Raw genomic sequence first — 25,795 nt, 5'->3', positions numbered from 1 at the left:
TCCTGTCTCTGGCAGTCATCCCTTAGCCTGAGCCAGGACCATATCCCTCATTTGGAAGAAGCCAATTTTAGTACCTTTCATAGAATGAAACATTTTAATTGCAGCTTCATTACTAGAATTTGTTCTTTCTCATCATTTAGGCAAGCCCAGGCCTAGGAAGTTCTAGTTCCCTCTATTCACCCTCTATGAATTTTATCAATAGCAGTGTGATTATTTTTCTTTTTGGGAGAGGAGAGACATCATACTGTGCTTAGCAGACCACTACACAGGGACACAGTTTAACAGAATAATGGCATTCCTAAATCTTGCCAAGTAAGTGGCATTAGGTTTAATCTAAAAATAAATAATTCAAATGATAACAAATATAACATTCTAGTCCTCTCCACTGCTGTTACTCCATCCACACTGAACAAAGAATACCGTAATGGAAAAGTACATTACAGCCAAAGGACGGTTAGGATTTTGACAAAGCTATCTGTCACTCTTGCTACCCGCAACAATCTTGTGTCAACAATAAATAGTGCCAAGAATCTTCAGCAAAAAATATATCCCCCACGTCTTGGACCACAGATATATGGACATTCACTATTGAGTAGTGGTTTGGTTGTTAATGCCATTTCAAAGTGAGGTGTGATTTATTGTTAGATGTTAAGGAACATGGGAGTGCTTACAGATTGGCAGATACAGTACTGCCACCAAACCATTCCTCTAAGGTCTTTTGTGCTGTTAAGACCTTTTAAAATGGTCTGATGGCAAATGGGTCATCTACTCTGGGACAGAGGTACGTACCTTTCTCATACCTACTTTCTGCAATGCTATATAATCTAAAATGAAGGGAGGGAGCAAAAATTACTTGCACTTCTTTGTTTTGGAGGATTATTGGCAAATAGCCCTGTTGATAATCAGTAGGACTATCTTCTATTTTTTCTCCTCAAGTCCATCTACCTTACATTCTGATACCCTACCATTCGGTAGCTACCGTCACAGGCCTATGTGTCCAGCTTGGCTCACTATAACATAATATACAAAAGGGAAAGTTCGAGATTGATGTAGAAGTGTAGATGGGAATCAAAAGCAATAAATACAGAATATTTTACCACTCTTCTAGAAACAATATATAATTTCTGGAAGTACCAAAGAACATCCATGTACCAACAAGACTGAACTATACTGTAGATCTCACCAGACATCATCTGAATTTAACAATTCCATTTCTTACTGAAACATTCATACTTCAAATATTTCAGTTTATTTATTGAGGTTTCTGGATGCCCTGGTATCAGGAGATACTGATGCAGAGAAAGAGGATGATCAAGGATAAAATGTCTCTATCACTTTAATAATACAAACTAATACAACAGAATTACAGGACTTAATGAAGAAATTATAGAATAATGTAGGTTGGAAGGGACCTCTGGAGGTCTCTGGTCTACAACGAGATGCTACTGGATGAACATGTTCTCTTGGATGAAATAGGTCTCTCGAAGAGATCTAATCTAGAATGTTTATTAAAAAAAACCAAACAAAACCATACACCTATTTCTTGGTGTAAAAAACCTGAGAAAGCATGCTCCACCTAAGAACAAAGAATTTCTCTCTCTGAAAATCAAAACACATGGATATTTTCCTTCTATGGACTAGGGAAAAATGAAAATGTTTTCAGCTATGAAATTAATCCATGTTACATCTAGAGGAAATACTATGTTTTCAGAAAGGGGAATGATGTCATTTTTAGTTATTCAGAAAGGTAAGTCAAAAGACCAATCCTTTAGCTTCCCTTCCATTTTCAACAAAACAAAACAACCTGCATTCTGTTGCAGCTCCCTTACTACATTCCCCTAAATATTGATGCATCAAAATTGGATATTTTAAATTATTTTGGTTACGGGAACATTAAGATACTGCTCACATACACTGAAAACCTTATATATACTTATCCCGTTTATACTGAATATGGCATTAATAGCCAGATGCAACTTCTTGTGTTCCCAAGTAGCCCTCAAGCCATCCAGATACAGTAAATCATGTAGCATAAGTGGCTAGGCTGACACTGCTTCTGCTGAAGTCAAAGAATTTTTTCTGCTTACTTTAATAGAGACTTGATCTGGCTTGGAGCCACTGGTCATGTTATTGCTTCTTTTTTTCACTTCTACAAACTAAAGAACATAAAAGAAGACGAAACAGAAGTTGCACCAAATTACTAAAAGACCCCATACATCCAGTTCCCAGTGCCAACAGCACATGAAAGTGCAGAAGTGTTTATTTGCTACAGCACAGTTCTATTGCAACACAATAAAAGGGGTGTTTTGACCATGAGTAAGAAGACTCTTATTACTTCTGAAGATTGTATTACTTGGATAAAGCTAAGACATATATAAAAAGAAGTGCCCTTAAGTTAAAAAAAAATAATTAAGTGAAGTGATCTTAATAAACCGTAAGTGCTTTTCAAGTCTGAAAGACCTCATAAATCTAAGAGGAATGCCTATCAGATAGCACCTCAGATGGCTTTTAGCACCTTTGAAGCAACAAAGAAGTCCAGTACTTGTGTAATAAAAACAAATTACTTCAGTAATTTTTACACTCCTTAGTCTTATATCAGCTTTACAAGCATAGTACCTTGTCTGTAAACCAAGACCTTTCACAAATTAACCAGTGCTTAACAGAATGCCTTAGGAGGACATCAAAGGTCCAGGCCATAGATACATCAAAACAAGGATTTTTTTTCCATTTACTATGAATTATTTTGGCTCTAACATTACATAATGAAATGCTAACAAAATGTAATCCATTAGAGATTACTCCACAGATAGTCGTCATGTAATTATTTTTGCAGCTGTAAAGTAGAAGCATGATCTGTTTTTTTTGCCTCAGGCCTAGCAATCTTGCATGAAGTTATAAATTTAAAATTTTCTTCTCTTATGAAAAAAAGTTAATTCTTTTCTGTCCTTCATAATCAAGGCTTACTGGTAAATGAGAATACATTTCCTTTTGAAGATATAAGTATACTTGTAATCCAGCATAGCATGTGCTTTCAGTCACCAAAAGGTCAAATTTCACCACATGCACCTCCTTCTACATATATGCAGCTGGAATAAAAATAGGTAAGTTAAGAGGATGCTTGCCTTTTTTTTTTTTTTTCTTTTTAAACAAATTCAGTGTAGAATCTTCATAGATATAATCCTCCCCTACATTTCTGACATACTGTAAGGTTTTCTAACATTTTACTCTAATATTTTTGAAAATACAATAAATAATGATCATAATTATTGTCACTGCACAGCTAGGACAACTCCATGATCTTGCTGTGTATATTCAGAACTGTGAACACGTTCAGCAGCAACTTTTGTAACTCCACTTGAAAGTCAACTACTCATACAACTATTTAATACCATGTACTATTCAATCAGTAAAACAATTGCACTTTCCCCAGAGAATCTTTGCCAGAGCAGAAGGAACGAGGAATCACTTGAGGATAAATTTTTATTGACAAGCAAAGTAAGTAGATACAGCATTTCTTGAGTAAACCCTAAACAGTGTTTTTCAAAATGCAGCACCTGGTGTTTTTTTCTTAAGTTCTTCATTGGCTACTATGAAAAAGAGAAGGGAGTCACTGCTGAGTTAAATCAGAGGTAGGCAGGCAGGGTTTTTTTCGCATATACACACTGCAGATACTTAAGAAAGATTATTGTTAAAGTTTATCATTAAATAACTGTGATGTAGTTCAAAGACAGTAAAGAAAACACAAGAAAAAAAGAAATCAACCATAAAGCTCTAGTCAATATGTGAAAAGAATGATTTTGTAAGGAACACACTAATTACCATCAGACACTGTGGATATTATGCCTTAACAGGTGGTATCATTTAAGAACTGGAAATAAGTTAATCTCCTGAAAATTTTGATTACAGGTCTACTGTAGTCTAGACACTTCATGCTAGATCAGTTCAAAGCAGTGCACCACAATATATCCGGGATCCCTCATCAACCAAGATACTACAGCCATGGTCACCCAGTGAACAGAGGAGGAGGGGGAAATGAAGATGTTCGGGGTGCAGTTGCATCATCAGATCAAGGCCATCTTAATCCATTTCAATTCTTATAAAAGACATCATCCAGACTTGCTTCCCGCTAACTCTCTCACATTCTCTCAGACACAGCACACTATTTTGCAAGTCTACTTGTTAGAGAGAGAGTAGACACCCGAAGTATCACACAATTAGGTGACAGAAGAGATCCCAATGATTTCCACTCTTTCAGCATGAAGATAATATAAATGTTTCTCTGTATTGTAGCACGTCTCAAAAATGTGGGAAAAAAAAAAGTGAAATAACTAGAAGAAATGCTCATTCCTCACATTGCTTTAGAAACCAACCAGACCTCAGCTAATGAGCAAGTTTCCACCCAGCAAACAAAAACGTGCTAACATCAAACTACAAGCTAAAGCTGAGCCATGCAACCTTAATGGCCCACTGCCCTGCCTTTTGGCTAATTTTGTTAAAAATCCCATGTAATGGATTTTAATTTTAATATCCAGCAATTCTATTATTTTAATTCTTGTAAATATATAACAAGTATTTCAATGTTTTCCTTTTCGTACCCAATGAAACAACTGTATTATAGAGAAAGCTTCCATCTAATACTTAATCTGACTAATAAAATATGAGGAACAAAACAACAAAAAATGAGTGGTTACTTTAAAATGCTGTAAGATTAGGAAAATGAAAAATGGGATTCAGGAGGTTATATAAATGTTCTGATCCCGTGAATCAAAGAGAAACTCATTATTTCTTAGTCACGATTGAGCCGTTATTCAAAAGCAGAACAGTTCCTGTAATTTAGGACCAGCAACGATCCCTTTTCTTCACTACCTACTGAACTTGTAATTCAAATTTACTGAAACACAGCAGACATTTTTGGCATTCAAATATATTATAAGATGCTTGTCAGTTGGTACAGTGCTTCAAACCAGGTGCTTAATTTTAATTACAACTAACTTAAGCATCAGTCAGAACTATGGTACCTTGTTTAAAGACTTTGTTGGCATGAAATTTATACAGATGTCAGAGTATCATTTTTAATACATGCATGCCACTAACAGGAAAGTGTTATAGCACCTAATTAAGTTAAAAAGGAACAAAAAATGCATGTATGATCAGATTTAAGTCAACACACGTCTTACCAAAATGGATTTCAGACCTTATTAAATTCTAAGACTGTTATCTGGTTTGACTAAAACTTGATCATTTACAAATGAGAAATATTCTCTTCTGAAGACAACCCCCTAAAAGTTTTCATGCAGTCATATAAAGGAAAAATTGGTTCCTTGAAAGAAATTATTTATTTTCCTTTTGGAAGATGTTAAAAACAGGTTAACACTGGTGTTAACTGTAGTACATAGTCATTAAAGTGAAACAAAAGGAGTAGGGCTATGAATAGTCTGTATAAATTACTGTTATGATCATCTAACAAGATCACTCATGTAATACAGGCAATGATTTTATGCAGTGATCAAGTCCAGCAATATGGTATTGGATGTTTCAAAAGATGTCTATATTTTTATAAGGCCTCCAACAGGTATGGAGTCACTTCATTTAGCAGCCAGCCTGCCTAGGGGTCCTCACTTTCATCATTTTCAGTTCTCATCTGATTCCTACCTCGAAGTGCTTTGCCCTCAGCTATTGGATCTTGCTACACCTTTCTCGGACTAAAAGCCTTCTACAGGCAAGCAGATGCCAATCAGTGCAGTACGTAGGTCTCTAATTTTCATTCAGCCTTCTCTGAGATTCAAAACTATATAAACACCTGACATGTAGCCTAACAGTTTAACTCTCACAGAGCCAGCCGTCCAGTGGCACAGGACTTCCCTGATTACACAGTCTAAGAACTCACATTGAATAGGTTTCCAGATATGAGAGTGCTCATTGGAAAGAGACTGATCATAAAGTAATGACCATCACTTAACCTCATCACAGTAGAGATCAATTTTGAATCTTTCCCTATACATTTATGACAAAACATTCAAGGCAATGTATTCGTACAGTGCTGTCTTACTCTGCTTTAAACTCTGCCCTTTAGCAAACCTTACTACCTGAAAGCCTGAAGAAACAAAACTACTTTAAAACCAAGTGGTATTCTTTGCTTAGTATTCATATGACTTAGTGTTGAAATCCTTGACCTGAATCTTGCAGCTGGTTCATAAACACTTCCTCCACGATGTCACCATGGAAGAAATTGTAGGGTTAATGAACGCTAGAAGAGATTTTAAAAGGCCTTTTCTTTTTAATTTGATGCTGAAACAGTTTAAGATCTGCCTTTCATTATTATGCTCTTTCTCTTCCTAACCTTTCATATTGTCAATGATTTATTTTAAAATTTGAAATTACAACATTTAAGACTTTGGTAGACACTGTAAGAGGCATACAGAAATTTTACCAGTAATTTAAATTTGGAAGAACTAAGAGTGCTAAAAAATAGCATTATTTAATTCGAATGAACGAGAATGAACTAATGAATGAATGAGTGAATGGTATACACAGAATGCTTTAAACTGTTCTAGGAAGAGACGTTCAGAAAACTTGCATTCGTACTGCCCACCACAGCAATGCAGAATTTCCAGCAATGGAAAATTGTCTATTTCTCATCAAGCATGCAGATCTGGCAAGTATTTTACTGAATCTGGTACCACATTCTGCTGTAAGAATGCTAACAGATTAAGGGTATCAGAGAGAGCTATTAAGCTCATGTTACCAACCTATGTAATTTATTATTAACATTATCAGTACTGCGTAGCTGATGACACCACTGAAGAGCACTGGTGGTCAAAGCAACAAAGAAACAGCTTTGTTTTAGCACTGATGAACAGAACCAAGACACAAATAGAGTTAAATATAGGTGTTAGATGTATGAAATATAAGCAGTGATATTAGATCACATGTCTAAAATGTTAACAAAATGTACTGCCTCTATTACTGTAACCTTTAAGTTGTTTTAAAATGTATTATCTCCAAAGAGTAACGTTTTTGATTGATTGCTTTTTATACAGCACCAGCAAACTGGGATCTTAATATCTACTGAAGGTCAATAGTTACCTTCTCTGGTAAAAGGTGTCATTGCCTATTATATTCAGCACTATATGTTAGCAAATACAACATCTGCATTCTTCTAATCCATTAATGTAGAAAGAGATCAAGGAGGGCTGCACCTACACAGATCACATCTTTTAAAAGGTGCTGATGACAAATACAAGTGATATGCTTGAATCAAGCAATACGCTGCACTGCAAAAGCAATTAAATGTTGAGGCATTTGTCAATAAACATACTGAACGCATATAAAGACATTAAAATAAATATATTTATTGTTATTTGTTACTGTCATTAAGAGACTTACAATCTTTAATAGAAAGAAATGAATGCTTATGGAGCAAGTCCCCCAAAAAGACTTCTGTAAAAACCATTGGCTGAAAGTTACTGACAATAATTACAAAAATTGATGGAAATCACTCACAATCAGTCTGATTTTATTAATCTAGTTGAAGATTTGGGCTTTAAGTATTGCCAGGAATCTTACTGGGCAACATAGCTGTCAGCTCGTAACAGTATTTCCATGTGTGTAAAGGAAAGCGTAAATGAATTAGATGATGAATTGGGAATCAATTAAATGACCAAATCTGATAAGTCATATAAAGAGTAATTTTAACTCCCATGGGAAGGGTAACTGACAGGCCTAAGAGAGCTCACTGCACCACTGGGAAATCTAATTAAACCCTGAAGGATCTGTGATGCCTCAGGCATGCAACTCTGAAAGTATCCCTTAGGTTGATTAAAAATTGAAAATAGGTAAGGAGAAGTGAACTAATTATTAATTTGATTGACTGTGTACAAAATGTGATCCCTCTCAACATCTTCCACATATTATGGTCTAGGACAAGGCATTTACTACCAGCAAGTCAGAATTTACCTCCTGGAAGAGGCAATTCATTTGTACAGACCACAGAGACAGTTTCTACTTCACTTGTCCTAAATATTTAAAGTTGTTTTCTTTTTTATTACTATTATTGCTATTTTATTATTATTATTTTATTGATTTCCAAACTTATGGACACAAACAAAGGGGTTTTAGACACAGCTCACAGAAGAACTGTGTCTTTGGGGCATCACAAATTAGCTTCCCCTAGGCAAGGAAGGATTTGCATCTTTAAATCCAAAGATGTTTGTGTGTTTGTAAATACAGCTTTTTTCCTGTACACTACAAATCAAGGTTCTGATGTCCAGTTTCCAATGAACTGCTAGCTGCACTAGCCTTCCCTTCAAAGCAGATTATAATGGAGAAAAAGAATCAGATTGAGATGCTGCAGTGAGACCTTGTCTTGGCCCTCCAAATTAAAGCATAAAGAAGATAACTGAAATGACAAAAGAGATATAAGGACCAAACAATGATAAGAGAAAAGGTGAGAAGACACTTCAACAGAATGCCAGTGTTTTCCTTAACTACTTATCAAACCTTATTTCACAAGCAGAATGGTCTTCCCTTTTAAGAAAGAAGACATGAACCAACTCAGAAATGCCAGTCCTGTACCGCAGGATTCAAGGGAGAAAAATAAAGGAAGGAATGCAGGTAACAAGGACAGAAGCAAACAATTAGCCAGTTTTCAATGAAAGCTTAAATCTAGGATATATGGCACTGGCAAATTGGAAGAGACTGCAGTTGTTTGAAGAGGTGTTGCTGCGAAATAGCAAGCTACACTGGCTTGAGATGTGAAAAATTGACTGTCTTCCCATAGTTTCTAAGCTGGAAAATCCCTGACTAGGCCAATCCTGAAGGAACCTTTTCTGTCTTAACTTGTGTTGTTAAAAGAGTAGATACAACTATTCCACAGACTTGCCAGTGAAACTGTGGCAGCACTGTTTCTGTAGTATAGGCAAGACTTAAAAGGTTGATGCTTGTACAGTTGCTTATAATCATCCTTTCATTCTGAAGAAGCCAAAAACTTATCAAAGGAGACATTTTCAAAGCAATAAAGATTCACACACCTGAAGTAACAATGTTTCTGCAGTATGCATAGCCCTAAATCTGCATATGCACTATGCTACTGTTTTGCTAAGGTCCTGCCTCAAGGCAACAATTTTAGCTGTGTCCTTCTGCTTAGCATTCAAATTTCAGCATGTTATAACTGTACCACTACCATCAACGTTTTTTGAAAGGACTCTATTACCATGAAAAAAATCCCCCTTATGCTGTTGAAGTGGTTGAAAAATATGACTTTTTAATATCAGAGAATATATAGTATCATTATCACACTCAAACAGCTAAGTCACTTCTTTACTATTCTGGAAAATGATATACCACCATTACATCTGAGGTCAAGCCTGAAACATCAGTCAGTAAGCGCAAGATGCAGGCACTTCATATGGCTGAGTGGCTAATTCTAAATAACAGCAGAGCTAAGAAAAGCATTTGCTGGCATCAGACACTATAGCAAAGCCACACTGCTCAAAAATGTTGCTGAACTATTACATACACTTTTATTCTGTTCTATTGTTCTGTTATTATTATATACAATTTTATTCTCTTGAAAGGAACTACAGATCACAGAGCTCCACCACCTTTTCTCACCTCTCCAGACTGCTATACAGCAGGATATACCTAAGTTAGATAGTGGATGTTTCGTTAATTACACTCTGCATGTCCAAACGCGTGAATATATCATTCTTGTGGTAATGTTACCTTGTTTCTTTACCTCCTAAAACATTCAGGATGTAAACTGACAACAGATTGTCACAGTAGAAACAGGTAAACCTTTTCAAAATTACAGTTATGCCAGATATCTTAAACTTTCCAAATTACTTTTGCTGGTTTTAGAAATATTTCAGGAAATCACCTCAGGGAAAAATGGCAGACAGCTTTACACAGAGGTCACAGAGAAATACAGACTTCATCTAATTCAATTAACTGCTTTGAGTTAGATCCCAAACGGTACAGGCAAATGTTTGTTCTATTTCAGGCATATACTAAGATATGAATCATTCTGCTTTCTCAGTATACAGAAGCATGGGGCAATAACATACACTCAAATCTTTTATTGTTCAGAATTTGAAAAATCTCTAGACAGATGTCTTCATGATTTACACTGATAGGTCTTCATTTAGACAACTGTCCAAAGGCTTCAAATATTGTAAAATTCTATGTAGAACATTACAAAAAGTAGTAAAGATAATAGCTACAACAATGAAAAATGGTTTTGAAAGCAAACGGACATTACCAAATTCACCAAGCTGGAACTCTGAATTGCAACTCTTGGAGATTTATACGCTATCATAAATGGCAAAAGACAATAAAATCACGCAGCAGACTACTTCTGCATTTGGACTCTTTTTCTGGCTGAAATCCCTATGAGATATTCAAAGGCAACACGCCAATTGATCAATATGTTAGTATTTAATGTGCAGTAAGTGCTACTGAGTAAAAATCCGAGAAACATTGGCTATTAGCAGAGTCTGCCTTATTGCTGGCAGGAAGGAGTGCATGAAGTTTTGGATCACCCCATGTAGTAAAACAGCAGCCAGAAGTTTGATTCAGAATTAACAAAAGGAAACAGGCTGATGCTCAGCATGAACACAAATGTGCACAAAGTCAGCCAGATTTCATTACTGAAGATTTTAATTTTGATTAAACGCTTCCTTTTATATTGGGTCACACTCATTGCTTTCAACCCTGTGTTTTCATTAATATTTTAATACACACAGAACATTAAGTTGCATAACTTCAGTGTTGCAGCTAAAGATAGCATCTTTAATAACAGCTACAAAAGAGATGCTGGCATCCATTGCTGTCCAACTTTGTAACGCCGTGAGGCACTGTGGGCTGGTAGGGACTTTGTGGCACCCAGGACAACACGCCTGCATTCACCACCAAGCAAAAGGAAAGTGATGACTGTAACATTAGCTTAATCTGTTTGAAATAGGAACTTATAAGCGGATTCAAGACAAAACAAACCACCCTAACTGAAATGGCTGTTAAAGTGTAAATGGATCAAGGCAGTGAGTGCATTTGGTGGAAATGTTGCTTTCACCTCTGTTTTACACCCTGTGAGAAACTGCAGTACAGTGCAACTCATTAAAAACTTAACCAGGAAACAACCATGGTAAAGAAATTTTAACACGTAATTTCACTAATTTGATTGTTGGGTTTTTTTCCCTTGTTCTTCTATTTCTAACTCATAATGATGAAACTTAAGTTTACACAAAATTCAAGAGATCACACTTTTTCTTGATTCCATACAAGCTGGGGTATTGTTAGCAGAAGTATCCATGCTTGATTTCCCTTGCTATTACAAACTTGAACTGTGGGTTACTATGATATACTCTATAAAGACCTACCAGCTCTGTTAATTCAATTCCTATCAGTCCTAAGCAGCCCATATAGGTTAATTTCCCAGTAAACCACACGACTTTTCAATTTCCATTAAGAATTGTTATAGAGAGAAACAGCAAATGAGGTATTGTGTGAGACCAGAATTCTTTTTATTTCTCTATGAACTCTGAATATAACTAAATTTTCAAGTGAGTTCAGTGGACTAGTTCTTTTGTGTATGTTTAAGCACAAAAAGTAAGCTCGGAAACATTATGAGACTTGATCTAGATTATCAGTAGATGCATAAAAATGGAAGTCATATGTTTTAAGGACAGTTTTAAAAAGCAAATACATTGTGACTAATTATCATAAACAGAATACTGAGAAGACAGTGAATTTGCAAGATAAAAGCTACTGGTATCTTCTAAAAATTCTCTCAGAAATAACTGAGTTAAGGGGAAAAAAACTAACTCCAGAACACTACCTGGATTGCCCAAATCCTTACACTTGTTTTACTGATATACTGTGAGAATATATTTTTGCTGTTGTGGGACTTTCTAGTAAAGAAAAACTCCAGCTGGTTTGGTGCTGCTTATTTTCATTGTTAGACACTTTAAAACTTACTGGTGAATGGCTCTGTGGAGGTTATTTACTATTACTCATTACTGTTAGTGTCTTTAGTGCAAAACAACATTGGCTTCAGCAGTCTACAATCAGGAAGAATTCCAACTTCTGTTTTCCCACCCTACCGAGTTAGTGAAGAGAAGCTGTACCAGGTACGTCAGAATTTCAGTTAGTTTGTTAGGTTTCTGGTCTGCATATTTATATGGGCCTCTAGTAAATATAATAAAAGAAACGAAAAATTAATTTTGGCTTCTCTTGTTTCTCTTCAGTTTGCTTTCAAACGAGCAAAAAACCAAACTGAAAAGCAAAATGGAAGTTCCTCTATGGATGTGTTTATGTCAGTACTTGATCAGGACTGCACTATGAAGGAAACCTCCAAATCTTCACCACTAACCTGGCTTTGATTTATATCTCGGGACAAGGCTTGGAATGCAAAAACTAATTATTTGGAGGGGGATGGATGGAACTAGACCAGAACGTGAACACCAGGTTCCAACGGATGTTCAGACAGCTGACCAAACTGGAGTCCTCATGAAACATGCACAGTGTAGACTCTGTTTCTCAGGCCAACTGCTTCCCTTTATAAATACATTTCTATTGGGTTGTGCTACTCACAACTACTTGCTGTAGACATAATGTACATATAGCAGAACTAAAAACATCTAATATCGTAAAAATTCCTTGTTAGTATCCACTACAACAATCTTGTAAAGGACAGATAAGCTTTAAGTTCATATTACAGGTTTTCTTTCAGTGTATGTATCCATTTATTAGATTTTGGCTACTGAGTACAAAACCAACCAGGAGCAAGAGGGCTAACAGAAAGATGATACAAGCCTTCTCTTGTCGCGAAACAAGAAAGTACAAACTAGCAAGTAAGAATCTTTGAAGTCACCATGTTCATTTATATATGAGAATCCAAATCAAAAAGAGAAATTCCCTTTGCTGAAGAAAGTGCTTGAATGACACTGACTGGCATCTTTCAGTAGCTTACCATGACAAGTAGTTACTCAGAAGCTTTCCTGAACTTTCAGACTGAGGCACTAGTTACTTCATGTAAAAATGCTTTTATATAGTAGACACTTCTAATGTTTATACAAACTATAAGGTGCATATAAGTTGTCGGTTTTCTTTGCTGTGCTTCTTGTTTGCTTTACAGCAATAAGATATTCATCTCAGAACTGAAATACATAGAGTGCATTACATAGTACCAAAACCACAACACTACAGCTAAATATCAAAATACATTTGTGTATTTTGGATTTCTTGGGGGGAAGGAGTATATCTGTTGTGTCCTTACTAAAGCCACAGAAATAACAGTATTGTATGTCCACAAATCCATTGCATCAGTGCACCTGATCTAAACTGGGAACCCTTAACAATGTAACAGTAAGCAGGGAAAAAAAAAGTGAGTGCTTTTAACCAGTAAACAGAAGTAAGCAGTGCCGCTAGCATTTATTCCCATTATTGTGTCAAACTTCTGTTTTCACTATAAGTCTGTATGAATAATGCCTAAGAAGCCTTTGTTATATTGACATGTAAAACTGTACAAGAGACAAAACTATCTCATCTCTCAGAGGAAAATTTTTTTAAAGAGCAAAGTGGTAACTCTATACATATTCATCTAAAAACCAGCAACAAATACCTCACTAAATTCTGTCAAGGATCATGGAAACAATTGGGATTTGTATATACATCATTTGGATATAGGCCATTATCGAACTATCTAGAGAGTTAATCAACAGAGGACACTCTCAGCAAAACAAGACTGATGCTACATAATCAGAAAGACCAGAGCTGTAAACAATGGAAATGCACATTATTCCCTAACAGTATAAATAATTTAAGACTTCCAGAACTGAAATTAATCTACATACCATTTGAAGCACACAGAACCACCAATTCAGACAGAATAAAAAAAAGGTAAGGGAAAAACAGATGGATAATTAAAAAGATACTTTCCAAGTGGGAATACACTTAGCTTAGCAGTGCTGGTAACAAGTAAAGAAATAAATATCAAGGAAATCATATTACGTGCACGTATATTTTATATGATTTTATTTTTTTTTCAGAAGGGATTGTTTTTTTTTTCCCTCTGGTGTGATTGGACATTGAACCTGCTATATCCATCAACATCTTCCTGATTAACTCTTCAGCTCTTTGAAGCGTTAGTGTTTTATAGGGCATTATTTGCAGAGAGATGGAAATGATCTGATTTGCCCGTATTTGAGATGGACATTCTTCTTTTAGCCCCCACTGCCCTAGAAGCCCATACGTTTTCATCCCCAGACAAAGTCTCAACCACATACTTCAAAGGAAAAAGATACTCATGGTGTCTTAACCTTTCCTTTGAAACTGAATCTGTAGATCCAATATCATCTAGCAAGGCTAATTGCATAGTATGCAAGGGAATTACTATTATTTCACTATAACCCACCATAGAGAAATGATGAAAGCTGAGGAACTGTTGTAACAAGCCTTACAGAGAACACCACAAACACACTATCAAAGGTAAATATCTTGCACAGGTAAAACAGGAAAATTTCACAAATTAGCTTTATAAACCTTAACAATTACATTCAAATATCAGCCAGCTTTCCCTGCAAAGAAAACCTTGGGAGAAGAGAATAGAGAAAGGGGGAGAGAGAGAGATGGAGAAGAATGCAGATATGAAGAAGATATGTGATTTCATGGTTAGATATTTCTATGTATCTTTCAGCATATTAACTCACTGTACTCACTATTTATTTTATATTCAAATGTCCTTACCACCTGCAAATTTTATACTTCCCTAATTACAAGTTGATTTAAGGTGAAGTAGAAAAAACTATGGAAATGCAACTAGTAAGAAAATTCATCATAATTTTTTTTTTTTAATTTTCATACAGTCAGCAACAGTGCTAAATAAAAATTATGAAGAGAGTGGCATGTGCACAAGTAGAATATGACCTAAACAGCAATTTGGAAAACTCTTACTACACCGAAAAGCTTCTACTGTACAATGTAAACAAAAGGTGACTAATTTGGAGACAACTACAAGTTTTAAAACAGAGACACCTTCTACACCTCACCATGAAATATGGTGAACCATCAATGTAAAAGTAGAAGAGAAATATTGGAACCATGTTAGAAAAGTGCTTAAGCATGACCCAATGTTTTTGGAGCAATGATTAACTTAAGATACGCTTAAAAGTTTTCTTCAGTCAGTGAGAGAACTGTCAGTTCTCCCTATAAATGTTGAAAGCAGGGAAAAGGTCTTCGATCTTGTTAACGTACAAGTATGGTGTTCAGGTTAAAAAAACCCAAACACCAAAACCAAACAAAACAACCAACCCCAAAACCTTGAATAGCACTAACAATCATCATTTTTACAGAATGGGAGCTGCCTTCTCTATTACTTCCTTACGTAAGAGTGGGGAAGTACAATTACACAAGTTACGTTCAGCGCTGCTTTATGGTACCGGTGATTATACGCCAGTGACCATGTATAATCTTATTCAGAACACAAGTTGAGCCCAAAGTCACTAAGGCCTGGTATGCAGCAAGAAGATCCAGCTCCACATGAGGTACCAGGGATTTAAAACAGCTTTATCCATGTATGAAATACGTTCAAAGATATTTTTTTTTTTATGTTTAGCACATGAGGAGGTTGGAAATTGTTAAAATGAATCCTTTTGTACATTTATATATATATTCCCACACTGTCCAGAAAATCCATCAAAATAGCTTTTGTTTCTCATGTTTCCAAATAAATGTAATGTACTAGCATGTACATGTATTGTTTATTGTAAAATAAAATGTGTCTAGAATTTATACATGTTTCCTTTAGGCAACATGATCAATGAATAACAATCAATCACATTTTTAAAGGCAGCCAAATTCTTCAGAAATGGGCAGGATGTTACTTAGTAACTTTAATTATTTTTCCATGTGAGTCAGTATTAGTAGCATGCACATTCAGCAAACATTGAAACAACCATCCAGTATTTTTAAAGACATTTAATGTTAGACGTTAAAGTTAGACTGAAATCTTTGACTTAAATGTTTTTGAGGAAACAGCTATGAAAAAGAGCAAAGAAAATAAGGTTCCTTTTAATTAAACACGGAAATTAATATCTAGCACAAAATAACACATTATTGATGTGGTAATTAAAATATTGAATTCTGAAAGATAAATACGTTAGCAAGCCAGAAGGATGTGGCCTTATTTTATCATAATTTAATAGAGAGGAAACAGAGTTAAACAGATGGCACTCAGGATTTCTCAATGAATTCAGCATCTGTGAGTACATGTTGCGTAAATGCCAATTAAAATGTGTCCGAGTAAATTTAAATCCCTTGTTGATAGAATGTAAGCCAACCTAGCTGGCTTAAGATCAAGGTTAAACTTAATAGTCTGCTCAACTTGTAGCAAGTTGCTCTCAAATTGTACAGAAATTCCCAGTGAAATAATAAAACAGCATTCCTATTGATTTGTATTCATTTACATTCATAACTCTCTTCCCAACCGTTGGGATGAAGCGCAAAGGAAAAAAAAAAGAAGTACTACTATGTGAATTGTTTGACAAGTCTAAATTGAAAAAATACTTCTTTGATATAAAGAGCTTCCACAGAAATGTTCTGCAGAACTTTCCTTTTGGGTAGCTTTATGAAATGATTACTTTAGAAGTGTCTTGATAATTTTTATCTAAATTTTTCATACAATGCAAAGTGAATATTGAATATCATATAGTAAAATATATATAGTAAAGGCTATATGGAAAAGTTAAACCAGTGTTATTACACAGCCTTATAGCAGTTCTGATTCAATTTAGCATTCAACCGTCTTGTAATAATGCGCAGAGATAAACAGAAAAAACAGTACCTTTGGTTATAAAAAAGCCCACCCAAAAGCAAAATGCACAGAACTTTGATATTTTGACATCTATTTTAACAATTAAAAAGCAGTTTAGCAGGTCTGTAGCCAGGAAAGCTGATCATCTGCTCTTGTGAGAAAAGAGAAGGCATTTTTCTGATGTGCTGAGCCATCCCTAACAATTGGGTATCATTAACTGATCTGGGGCAAACGTACACCAAGCAAAGTTTGGTTATTTTGCAAAGCTGATCAGTTAAGTCCCTTTATATATAATCCACATGTGCAGCCTTTCCCCCTACCAATTATTTCATGCTGGCAGCATTTTGTTGAGGGAAAAGCCAGTCAGAAACTATAAAACATACAACATAACAGCAAATGAAATTAAATGCCTGAAGTGCAAATTACTATCTAGGAAATGAAATCTGAACTATTCATGCATGTATATATACTAGTAATAAATTAAATGATGGTATTCAGGGAAAAGACCTAAATGTCATTAGGAAGAGTGCAATGGAAGCACTGGTGCCACATTCAGCAACTATAAAATGAAAGCTTTCCTTGAAAGTGGGAAAACAAAAGATTTATCACTGTTTCCTACAATAGCAGGAATAAAGTGACCCATGAAGATGCATATGCATCCTTATGTATTTTTAGATTACAGAAATCATATTGGATTTTTAACAGTGCACTAATTCAGCAGAATCTGTTTCTTAGGCACTTCTGCAAGATTGGCTGGGGAGGACATCATCACGTCTTTTATGGAAGGCCAATGCTCAAAAGAACACACACAAGGAGACTGATTTTCAAACCTATTCATCACTGTACTATTGAAGCTCTGGCTGAGCACCATCACTGAAAATTAGGTCCCTAAGCATTTTAATAACAATAGACAATGGTATTGGAGAAGAAAGGAAATAAAAAAAAACCACAATAGAAGTCAGGGTCCACAGCAGACATGCTTTCTAAATTGAGTTTTGAGTTGGGTAATGTCAGCAGAATTTTCAGATATAAATTTAAGTAAGTAAGGATGGCACACTGCTCCCGGTTGCCTTATGACTTGTAGTCTTTTAATGCAGTACAGAGTGACTGCAGTAAGAATGGTAAAATACTAAAATGTCGAGGTAGTCAAAGGTCATATAACTGACTATAATTTACTGGGAAAAGCAGCACATGGTCCAAAATAATAAAACCTGTCATCCACAATACCATTACCAAGCAAAACAAAACAAATAACCTTCCAAGCACAGGTAGCATTCAGCACAAAGGGAGGCCAAGGAAAGGAAAGACAGATGGACAGACTTGGCCCTGCTGACCTGGTGCATACTGAGGGTGAGCAACCAACCAATGGTGGCCACTTCAGGCCCCTTCTGTCCTCTATCTTTACCTTCTGGGAGAAGCATTTTTCCTCGAATCATCTGAAAGGAGGATTATGAGGGAAAAGCAAATTCCCATGGACTAATGGAACAGCCCCCGAAAGTTAGACTTGTCTTAATCCCCTGCAGGAAAGCACCAGCAAAGAGGAAGGAGAGGTCTGTGTGCTGTGTTCTCCTTTCGTACTCCTTTTGCTCTTCAGTTATTATTCCTGATTGCACCTGTGCTTGATTTCTTCTATTGCCTAATTTTCCAACCCTCTTCAGAGGCTTTAGATCCTTGTACTTAAAAGCTTCACCAAAGTCAGGTCAGGCCCATTCCCCCCCGCCCCCCTTCCCCAATCAGTTGATAATGGCTGAATGTCACATACATCACAGCAAACTACAGACCTTTCGATGGCGGAAGCGTCTCTAGTTCACAAACAAGTTTTGCAACTGATGGTTCAGACGTATTTATCTCAAAGGTCTTGAAAAACGAAAGGCAGAGCACCTAGTAGGATTGATCAGGCCCTACCGAGCACTAATCCTCACAATGATGTAATGATACTTGGATTAGATTCTTTACTCTAGCTTGCAATGCACAAAGTAATATGATTCAACAACTGCTGTGATTCTCTGCAGTTGCACAAAGAATAAACACGTAAAGATTCAACTGAGCAGCTTTCATTGTTTTCTATTGTAACTGCTGCTCTATTTATTCAGAAGAGATGACCTTCTAGTAACCTTGTTCTGTGGCTATGAATGAATGGAAATTTGAGTTTGACCTCACTTTATGACCTCTGTAAAAAGAATTATACTACAATGATTTTGCATCTTTATGTCAATATGTCAGATAAGTATTTTATTCAATTGCTAACTGGATAATGCATTTTCAAAACAAATGACACTGCTGAATATATTTTTAAAATATATTCCTAAATGAAGGAGAAATTCAACTAATTTTTTTCATAAATATATTTGACATTTAAGAAATATTGGACATATTTTCCTTAGTGAGAAGGCATTATGCGTTAAAAAAGTTTTAGCTTCCATTAGGAAGCAGTACCTATGAATAATACATCTTTTTCCACTGTCTTTTTATGTACACAAAAACATCAATTTGTACCTAGCTTAAAAGAAATCTAAATTACAGGTAAGCCATCTAATGTGTCCCTTACTACCTTTTGGCAAGCTTAGTCTAATCAGAGTTTTTCCACTAAATTACACAGATCAACAGAAACCCTGCACAATTATATCCTGCTCTCTAAAATAGCACATGATCTTTGCTCATGTGGGTAATTGCCAGGGTGGAAAATTGCAGTGAGGATGATGGTACAGATGTTCTTTTTCAGTTGACCAAACAAAATGAAAGACAACAAAGAATTCCTGCTTCATAATGACTTCTATTTAAAATGCACTGTTTTATACACAATCGCACACATATAAACAAATAGAATGGAAATTTTCAACAGATTTTTCTAACAGAAGATTACATTCTTCTGTTGACGGTACAGGAAAAGATTAGGTTTTAAGGGACAGAAAGTATTAATAAAGCATGAACATGTGAAAAACAAATGTTTGCAAACTATAGGAATGTACACTATGATACTTACCAAGTTAAAGTTATTGAAGAGGTTTCCAAAGCAGGATAGATACACTGGAGAAAATACTTTTCACTTGACAAAAGACAAGCAATCTCAGCACTAACAGGATAAAAAAAGTTGTGCCTGCAATTGTTATTACTGCTACATGTACTGGTCTCCATCACTGAAACCAGAAATTGCACTTTAAGGGGATGAAGGTAGATCATCATAAGTAATGTCCTATGTATTCAACCAGAGACATAGAAGGCACATTTCATGAAATCTGTTTTCCAAATCTCACAACCCCCTGCCCTCTTCCTGTCTTGTTCTTCTCTCCCCACAGGTACTCCTTGCTCTATATACCTCTGGGAGCTGTTCTCCATTGTATATTTGTTCAGTGAGATTCTACCAAGCTGTGCGATTTTTTTATTTCTTCAATTAATTATTTTACATTGTACCTAAAACCCATCATTAAGCATTGCTGCTGTTAGTTGAGGCTTTTTTAACATTTAGGTTATTTCAAAAAGTGCCCTGCTTATTCTCAAATACAAAGAAAAACAAACAAATATACATGCCATAGCAATTGACATACATTGGCACCAGTCTTCAGTTATGGCCATATAGAGCGATCAAGATTTTTCTATGTTACAGGGAGATGCAACATGAAAAGGAGACACAGAATGAGGAAAAGGTGGTGGACTGCTTAGAATAGCGCCTGTTTGAAGCTAGAACACCAAAGAATCCCTTCATATAAGTGACAGCAGTCATTTCTATCAAAATGAGTAAGGTAATATATATCAGAAAAGGAAGGGTTGGAACACAACTTGTGCTGACCTGAGAGAATATACTACAGGCAGTAGTGAAAACCAAATTGCCTTCCTTTACCAACAATGAGAAACATCTGGGCTGCAGATCTTCCACCAGTGTACCCAGGAGCCAGGAGAAACTGAGATCTGCACCGTGTTACGTTTCCTATCTTTCAGTCCCTCATCAGCAAAAGTATTTGTATTTGGGAAGGAGAATGACAAAAGTTAACAGGTGTCTTATACACGTAAAATTTTGCTGTTGTGAGGGGTGCAAGCATCTGCATCTCAAGAATAGCTGCATAACTAATTCTGGTGAGATAGGCACAGGCCAGAGACAAGCGATGCCCACCTTCTATAGTCTAAGCAACAGGGCTTTACTGTTGCCTATCTTAAAGCAGACTTTCATCCTAGTTTGGGTGCTTGGACACAAATAATAGTCCTTCTTATTCCACATGGATACGAAAAAGACCAAGAGGCATCCATGTCACACTCAGACAGCATGATGCTATCACCTATTTCAAGGGCTCCATTACATCTAAGCCTACTAATAGGGAAGAAAAAATAAAGTCAACATGAGACTGGGGACTAGGTATGGATTAGCTACCCTCAGACTCATTTCTCACAAAATTTAGACACTTATGCATCTGGATTAAGAGAAACAACTGGAAATAACCAATAAAGTAATCAACACTTTTCAAGACATACAGTACCTATTTCATGGTTCACAACTGAGTATCTTGCAAGGTGTGTGTAGTTGCTGCACAAAATCTTGTTGGCACTCTTTACAACTCCTTTCATTACTGGTTCCTAACACCATTACTGATCATATCTTTCAGGTGATTCCATAACTACTGCCTCTCTGCCCTGCTCTGTTATTCACTGTAAATATCACGTGTCAGAAAGGGAATAAACATCCCTGTATGGTATAAACTGCAACTGAAAACCAACCATATTTTTTCAGATGTCTTTTTACAAATCATGCCACAAGCCATCTGCTCAGTGTTAGGCTAGACGGAAGCAGCACTAGAGGAACTGCCTTCCCCTAAGGTTTCTGAATACTGGTAGAGAACAGAATGTGCAATTATTTTACAATAATATATGTACTGTTATATATGCATATTCCAGTATGATCTCTAACCACAAACAGGATGAAATTGTTCTTCCTATCAACCTCAAGTATGTGTTTTATTTATCCTCATTTAGAATAAAGTAATCGAAAACATCTGACAAGTGTTTAACAATAACAAATACATAATTACTGAGAGTTACAGATAAAAAGAGTAAATCCACTATTTTTCAGCACTTCATGGTGTTACCTCTCTGGGAAGAGACAGTTCCCATTTGTTTCCTCTGCAGAGCACGTACCCGTAACTACAGGCTAGGCTCACCCTTGCTTGTAGTTTAGCTTCATGGGCAACTAAGACACAAATATAGCATTCTTTGGGCTATGTTTCTCTCTAAACCAGTCTGGCAAGGTTCAGCCATACAAAGCAGGTTCCCAAGATACTGATCATCTCTTGAATATGCAAGTGACAATGAGTCAGAAGAACAATCTCATTTCTATGTAATGGCCTAACACCCATAGACTTAGTTAATGACTAAAAGATCTGTCATCCTCTTACACTTTCAAATATTTGCTTTGTGAGCTCTGTTCTCCACAAAAAGTTAGCCATGTTACTGGAGTAATTTAGCATGCAGCAGTTTTAGGCTTCAAGTTGTTTTAAGTATTTGGTGTTGAAAATCATATTTTTTTACAGTGATACTGTCAAAATTCTTTCCTTTGGCAAACATGTCAGCATTTAATTTATTAGGTAGCACTTGTAATTTACAATAAAACATACTATGATGTGGCCTGTATTTTTGATGCTATGTTCACAGAAACAGCTAGATGTGCACACTATGGAATTTACCAGTATTCACATGATGCTGCGGTGACACAAAGATGGACTAATCTCTTGGTACTTCAAAGAAATGGGAAGTTCTTCAAAATTATTTTAATCAATAAGTATATACTTATTAGTACCACAATGACAGTACTAGTACTCAGGTTAATTTATTGATTCATGAATTTGTCTGAAAACTTCCAAAAATCAGCAACGTTAGAAATGGATCATGCAGAATTATTGCCCACTGAGTACACCAGTCTGCTCGGGCATCATCTTAAATGCCATTCCTCCTCTGCTATAAATTTCCTATACAACTTGCATGGGCCACTCAGGGTGTATCTGCCTCCTGCAGGCAGATTGCAGAGTAACTAGTCAAATTTGTACATCCCCACAGCGTGGTACCAGTAATGTGGGGATTCTACCACAGGCCTGAAATCAGTGAAGCCACATAATCCAGCACCTGAGGTAACAAACCTGCTCATCAGCGTTTACAACTCTGGGAACAGAACCACGCTGATTGCCTATGTAGTGTGAACATGCCTCTACTTTCTCTAGTCCCAGTGTCCTGTCTGCAGAGGAACGTGGCTTGCCACACAGCTAAAGGTCATAAAACATTAGAAACATGAAGGCCATCTGAAAACCTCAGATAGATGTAGAACATGACCTAGATCTAGAGGTAAATACTGAAACAAAGATAAATACTGAGAGGATTTAGATCACTGAGCCATTCAGAAACTAAAATGGCTTTATGTTAATGAAAATCCTTCCATCCTCTCCATATTGCCAAAAGTCCATGCACATATGTTAAGAAATTCAACTTATTCATAGCTTTCTGTGGTTAAGGTCCTATTTTTGCCACAAAACCAGACACATTTTCCTTGACCACATTATCAATATGTTAACCTGAGGAAGTATTAACAAGATGCTTCACTGTATGTGTTATACCCACATAAAATTCTGAAATGAAAGCCTGCAAACTAGTCATTAAATAGATTTAAATCATACTGAAACTGTACAAATGAGAATTTCTATTGTCTGTTTATACCATAAAAAGCACTGTAATCATTTATGTGATATGAATCTGACAATTTCCATTCACCTGTCCTAATGGGAGCATGAGGTTAATAAAAGATGCCGATTTAAATGAAAAGTACCATAATTGGAATCTCATCTTTTCGTTTGCTCTCATACTATCAAATCCTGCAGAGTAAACGGCTGTCAGATTCCTGGGGCAAAATATATGAGGACTTTACATCACTGATTTTTCCTGGATAATGGGGCTGCTGCCATACCTGTGTCTAGGCTACCCTTTTATCTATGCTCAAATTAATTTTACATTTGTTGACAAGCTCCTTGAAACTCTGCTGATATGATGTGTACTCTAATTATTGCTGTACTTTAAAGTTGTAAGTAATTACATTAACTTGAATTTCAAGTCAGATTGTTAAAGTTCAGGAATAGCTACAAGAGGTAACAGGAGGAAAGAGGACAGCAGTTCAAGATATTCATGGAGCTGGACTACACACAAGCATTATACTTTTCCACAGGTTTCTATGTTTTTGAATTGCCTAAATACTTACAATTTTTGGTGACAGGGCAAAAATTCATAATCTTAATCAGAATCTGCACCTTGATAGATATGATTCGATTCAGACCATGAACTGAAGAAATCTTTCTTATTGCCTTCGATACCTTTTACACATACAAAATCCACAAACTAAGAATCAACAGTTCCACATGCTTAAAAATCACAGCACGTATTTATCTATACACCTGCAAACAAGTATGTATATGTTCACTGTCTGTTTGTCAGCAGTTCTGAAAAAGCAGGCGATCCACTGGAAGTCCCGGTACCTCCCAAGATCCCAACGACGGCTTTGTGTCCTTCTGATTTCAGAGAAGGCCTTGAGGTCATAACAGCTACACTAGCACTAACACAAGAACCTGCTTCCAAGCAAACCTGCTTCCAAGCATACTACGGGATTTTTTTGCATGGTTTGTTGTCGATTTTTGAAAAATAATTTTAAAAACCTCACGCACAGGCCAGCTCCTATGTAATCTACCTGAGAACATTTTGGAGCTAACTACCATGACCACTCCCGTGGTTGTGGCTGTGATTCTGTAACACTGCTACAAGCTCACCAATCACAAGACATATCTGGATGCTTTTATGAAAGAAAAGTATGGGGCAGAGAACAACAAATGTTAAAGGAATGCAAATCATCAAGCTTATACCAAAAAAACAAAGTCAAAATTTAAGATGAAATGTAATTCCTTGTTTATTGCACTGAATAACTATTGATTATTTTATATTTGGGTACATTGGAGGATGGTACCAAATTTCCAAGCATTATATAGAATCACATCCACAAAAAAGACAACTGTTCTCCTTTTTGTTTTCATCGGTGTTAGCCTATTCTGATTTTGAAGTGGTTAAAAAATGCTTCCTGAAACAAACTTGTAGGTCAAGTACAGACACAGTACTATGTATAAGAAGTGCAATGTGTTTTTAACACAATCAGTGAACCTCTGTGTTGAAGTACTTTGTCATCACTAGTAGATCATCTATATTCTACAAATGAATTCATTTAATTAATTCTAGTATGAAAGGATTTTTAAAAATTCAGACTCTAGTCTACACTTAGGTTTTCATTAGACAGTTGTAATCACATGATTGAATAATTGTCTGAACTAAAATTAAACTTACACCTAGATAATATGAGTGAATCTTGGGTCTGTTAACGTGAGAATCTCCATGGAAGGAGAGCCAAACTGGTAATTTATGAAACTGAACTCGATTTCAGTGACACTAAAATAATAGAAGGATTTATGAATAGTTTCCCTCCTTGTTACACCCAGATTACTATGTCATCTGTGTGAGGCTGAGGACTTAAGAGTATTTCACCTAAACTAATAAACCTATGTACTGATTCTGAACCAAGTGCTGAAGTTTACTTTTAACGAGTGATGACTGATCTTGGCAAATAAAGTGAATTAGATGACACATAGCTCAGCCAGACAAGTCATCACTAGTCAGCGTGTCCCCAGGGGACAGAATGAATAAAAATTGTTTCTCAGCTTATTTTTTTGAAGGATCACCACAAACGCTCATGTTGATAGTAGCACTATCTTGACATCCTTTCAGAGTTGTTTTTAGCACTGGTAATATCTTGTCTTCTTGAGACTTTTTTTACAAGTTAAAAAATGGAGCCATTTTAACAGTTTATTTTATCTATCCAAACACTTACAATGCACTCATCACCCCTGTGTTTGTAAGCCTGAGATTTGAGTGTTGTCACACGAAGGATTAGTGTGCAAATCCCCCAGAGCCTGGAGTGCTCCA

The 25,795-nt window shown here is 36.1% G+C and overlaps 1 protein-coding gene across 1 annotated transcript in view; it reads right to left on the bottom strand.

Moving 5' to 3' along the window:
• ROBO1 (roundabout guidance receptor 1) overlaps positions 1-25,795 on the bottom strand; it is a 314,109-nt gene that overhangs the window by 113,428 nt on the left and 174,886 nt on the right. The gene's annotated exons all lie outside the window — the stretch shown is intronic.

The sequence above is a fragment of the Strix uralensis genome, chromosome 2 (genome assembly GCF_047716275.1).
Source record: "Strix uralensis isolate ZFMK-TIS-50842 chromosome 2, bStrUra1, whole genome shotgun sequence".
In the NCBI taxonomy this organism is placed as follows: Eukaryota; Metazoa; Chordata; class Aves; order Strigiformes; family Strigidae; genus Strix; species Strix uralensis.
This window is presented reverse-complemented; position numbering and strand designations above follow the sequence as displayed.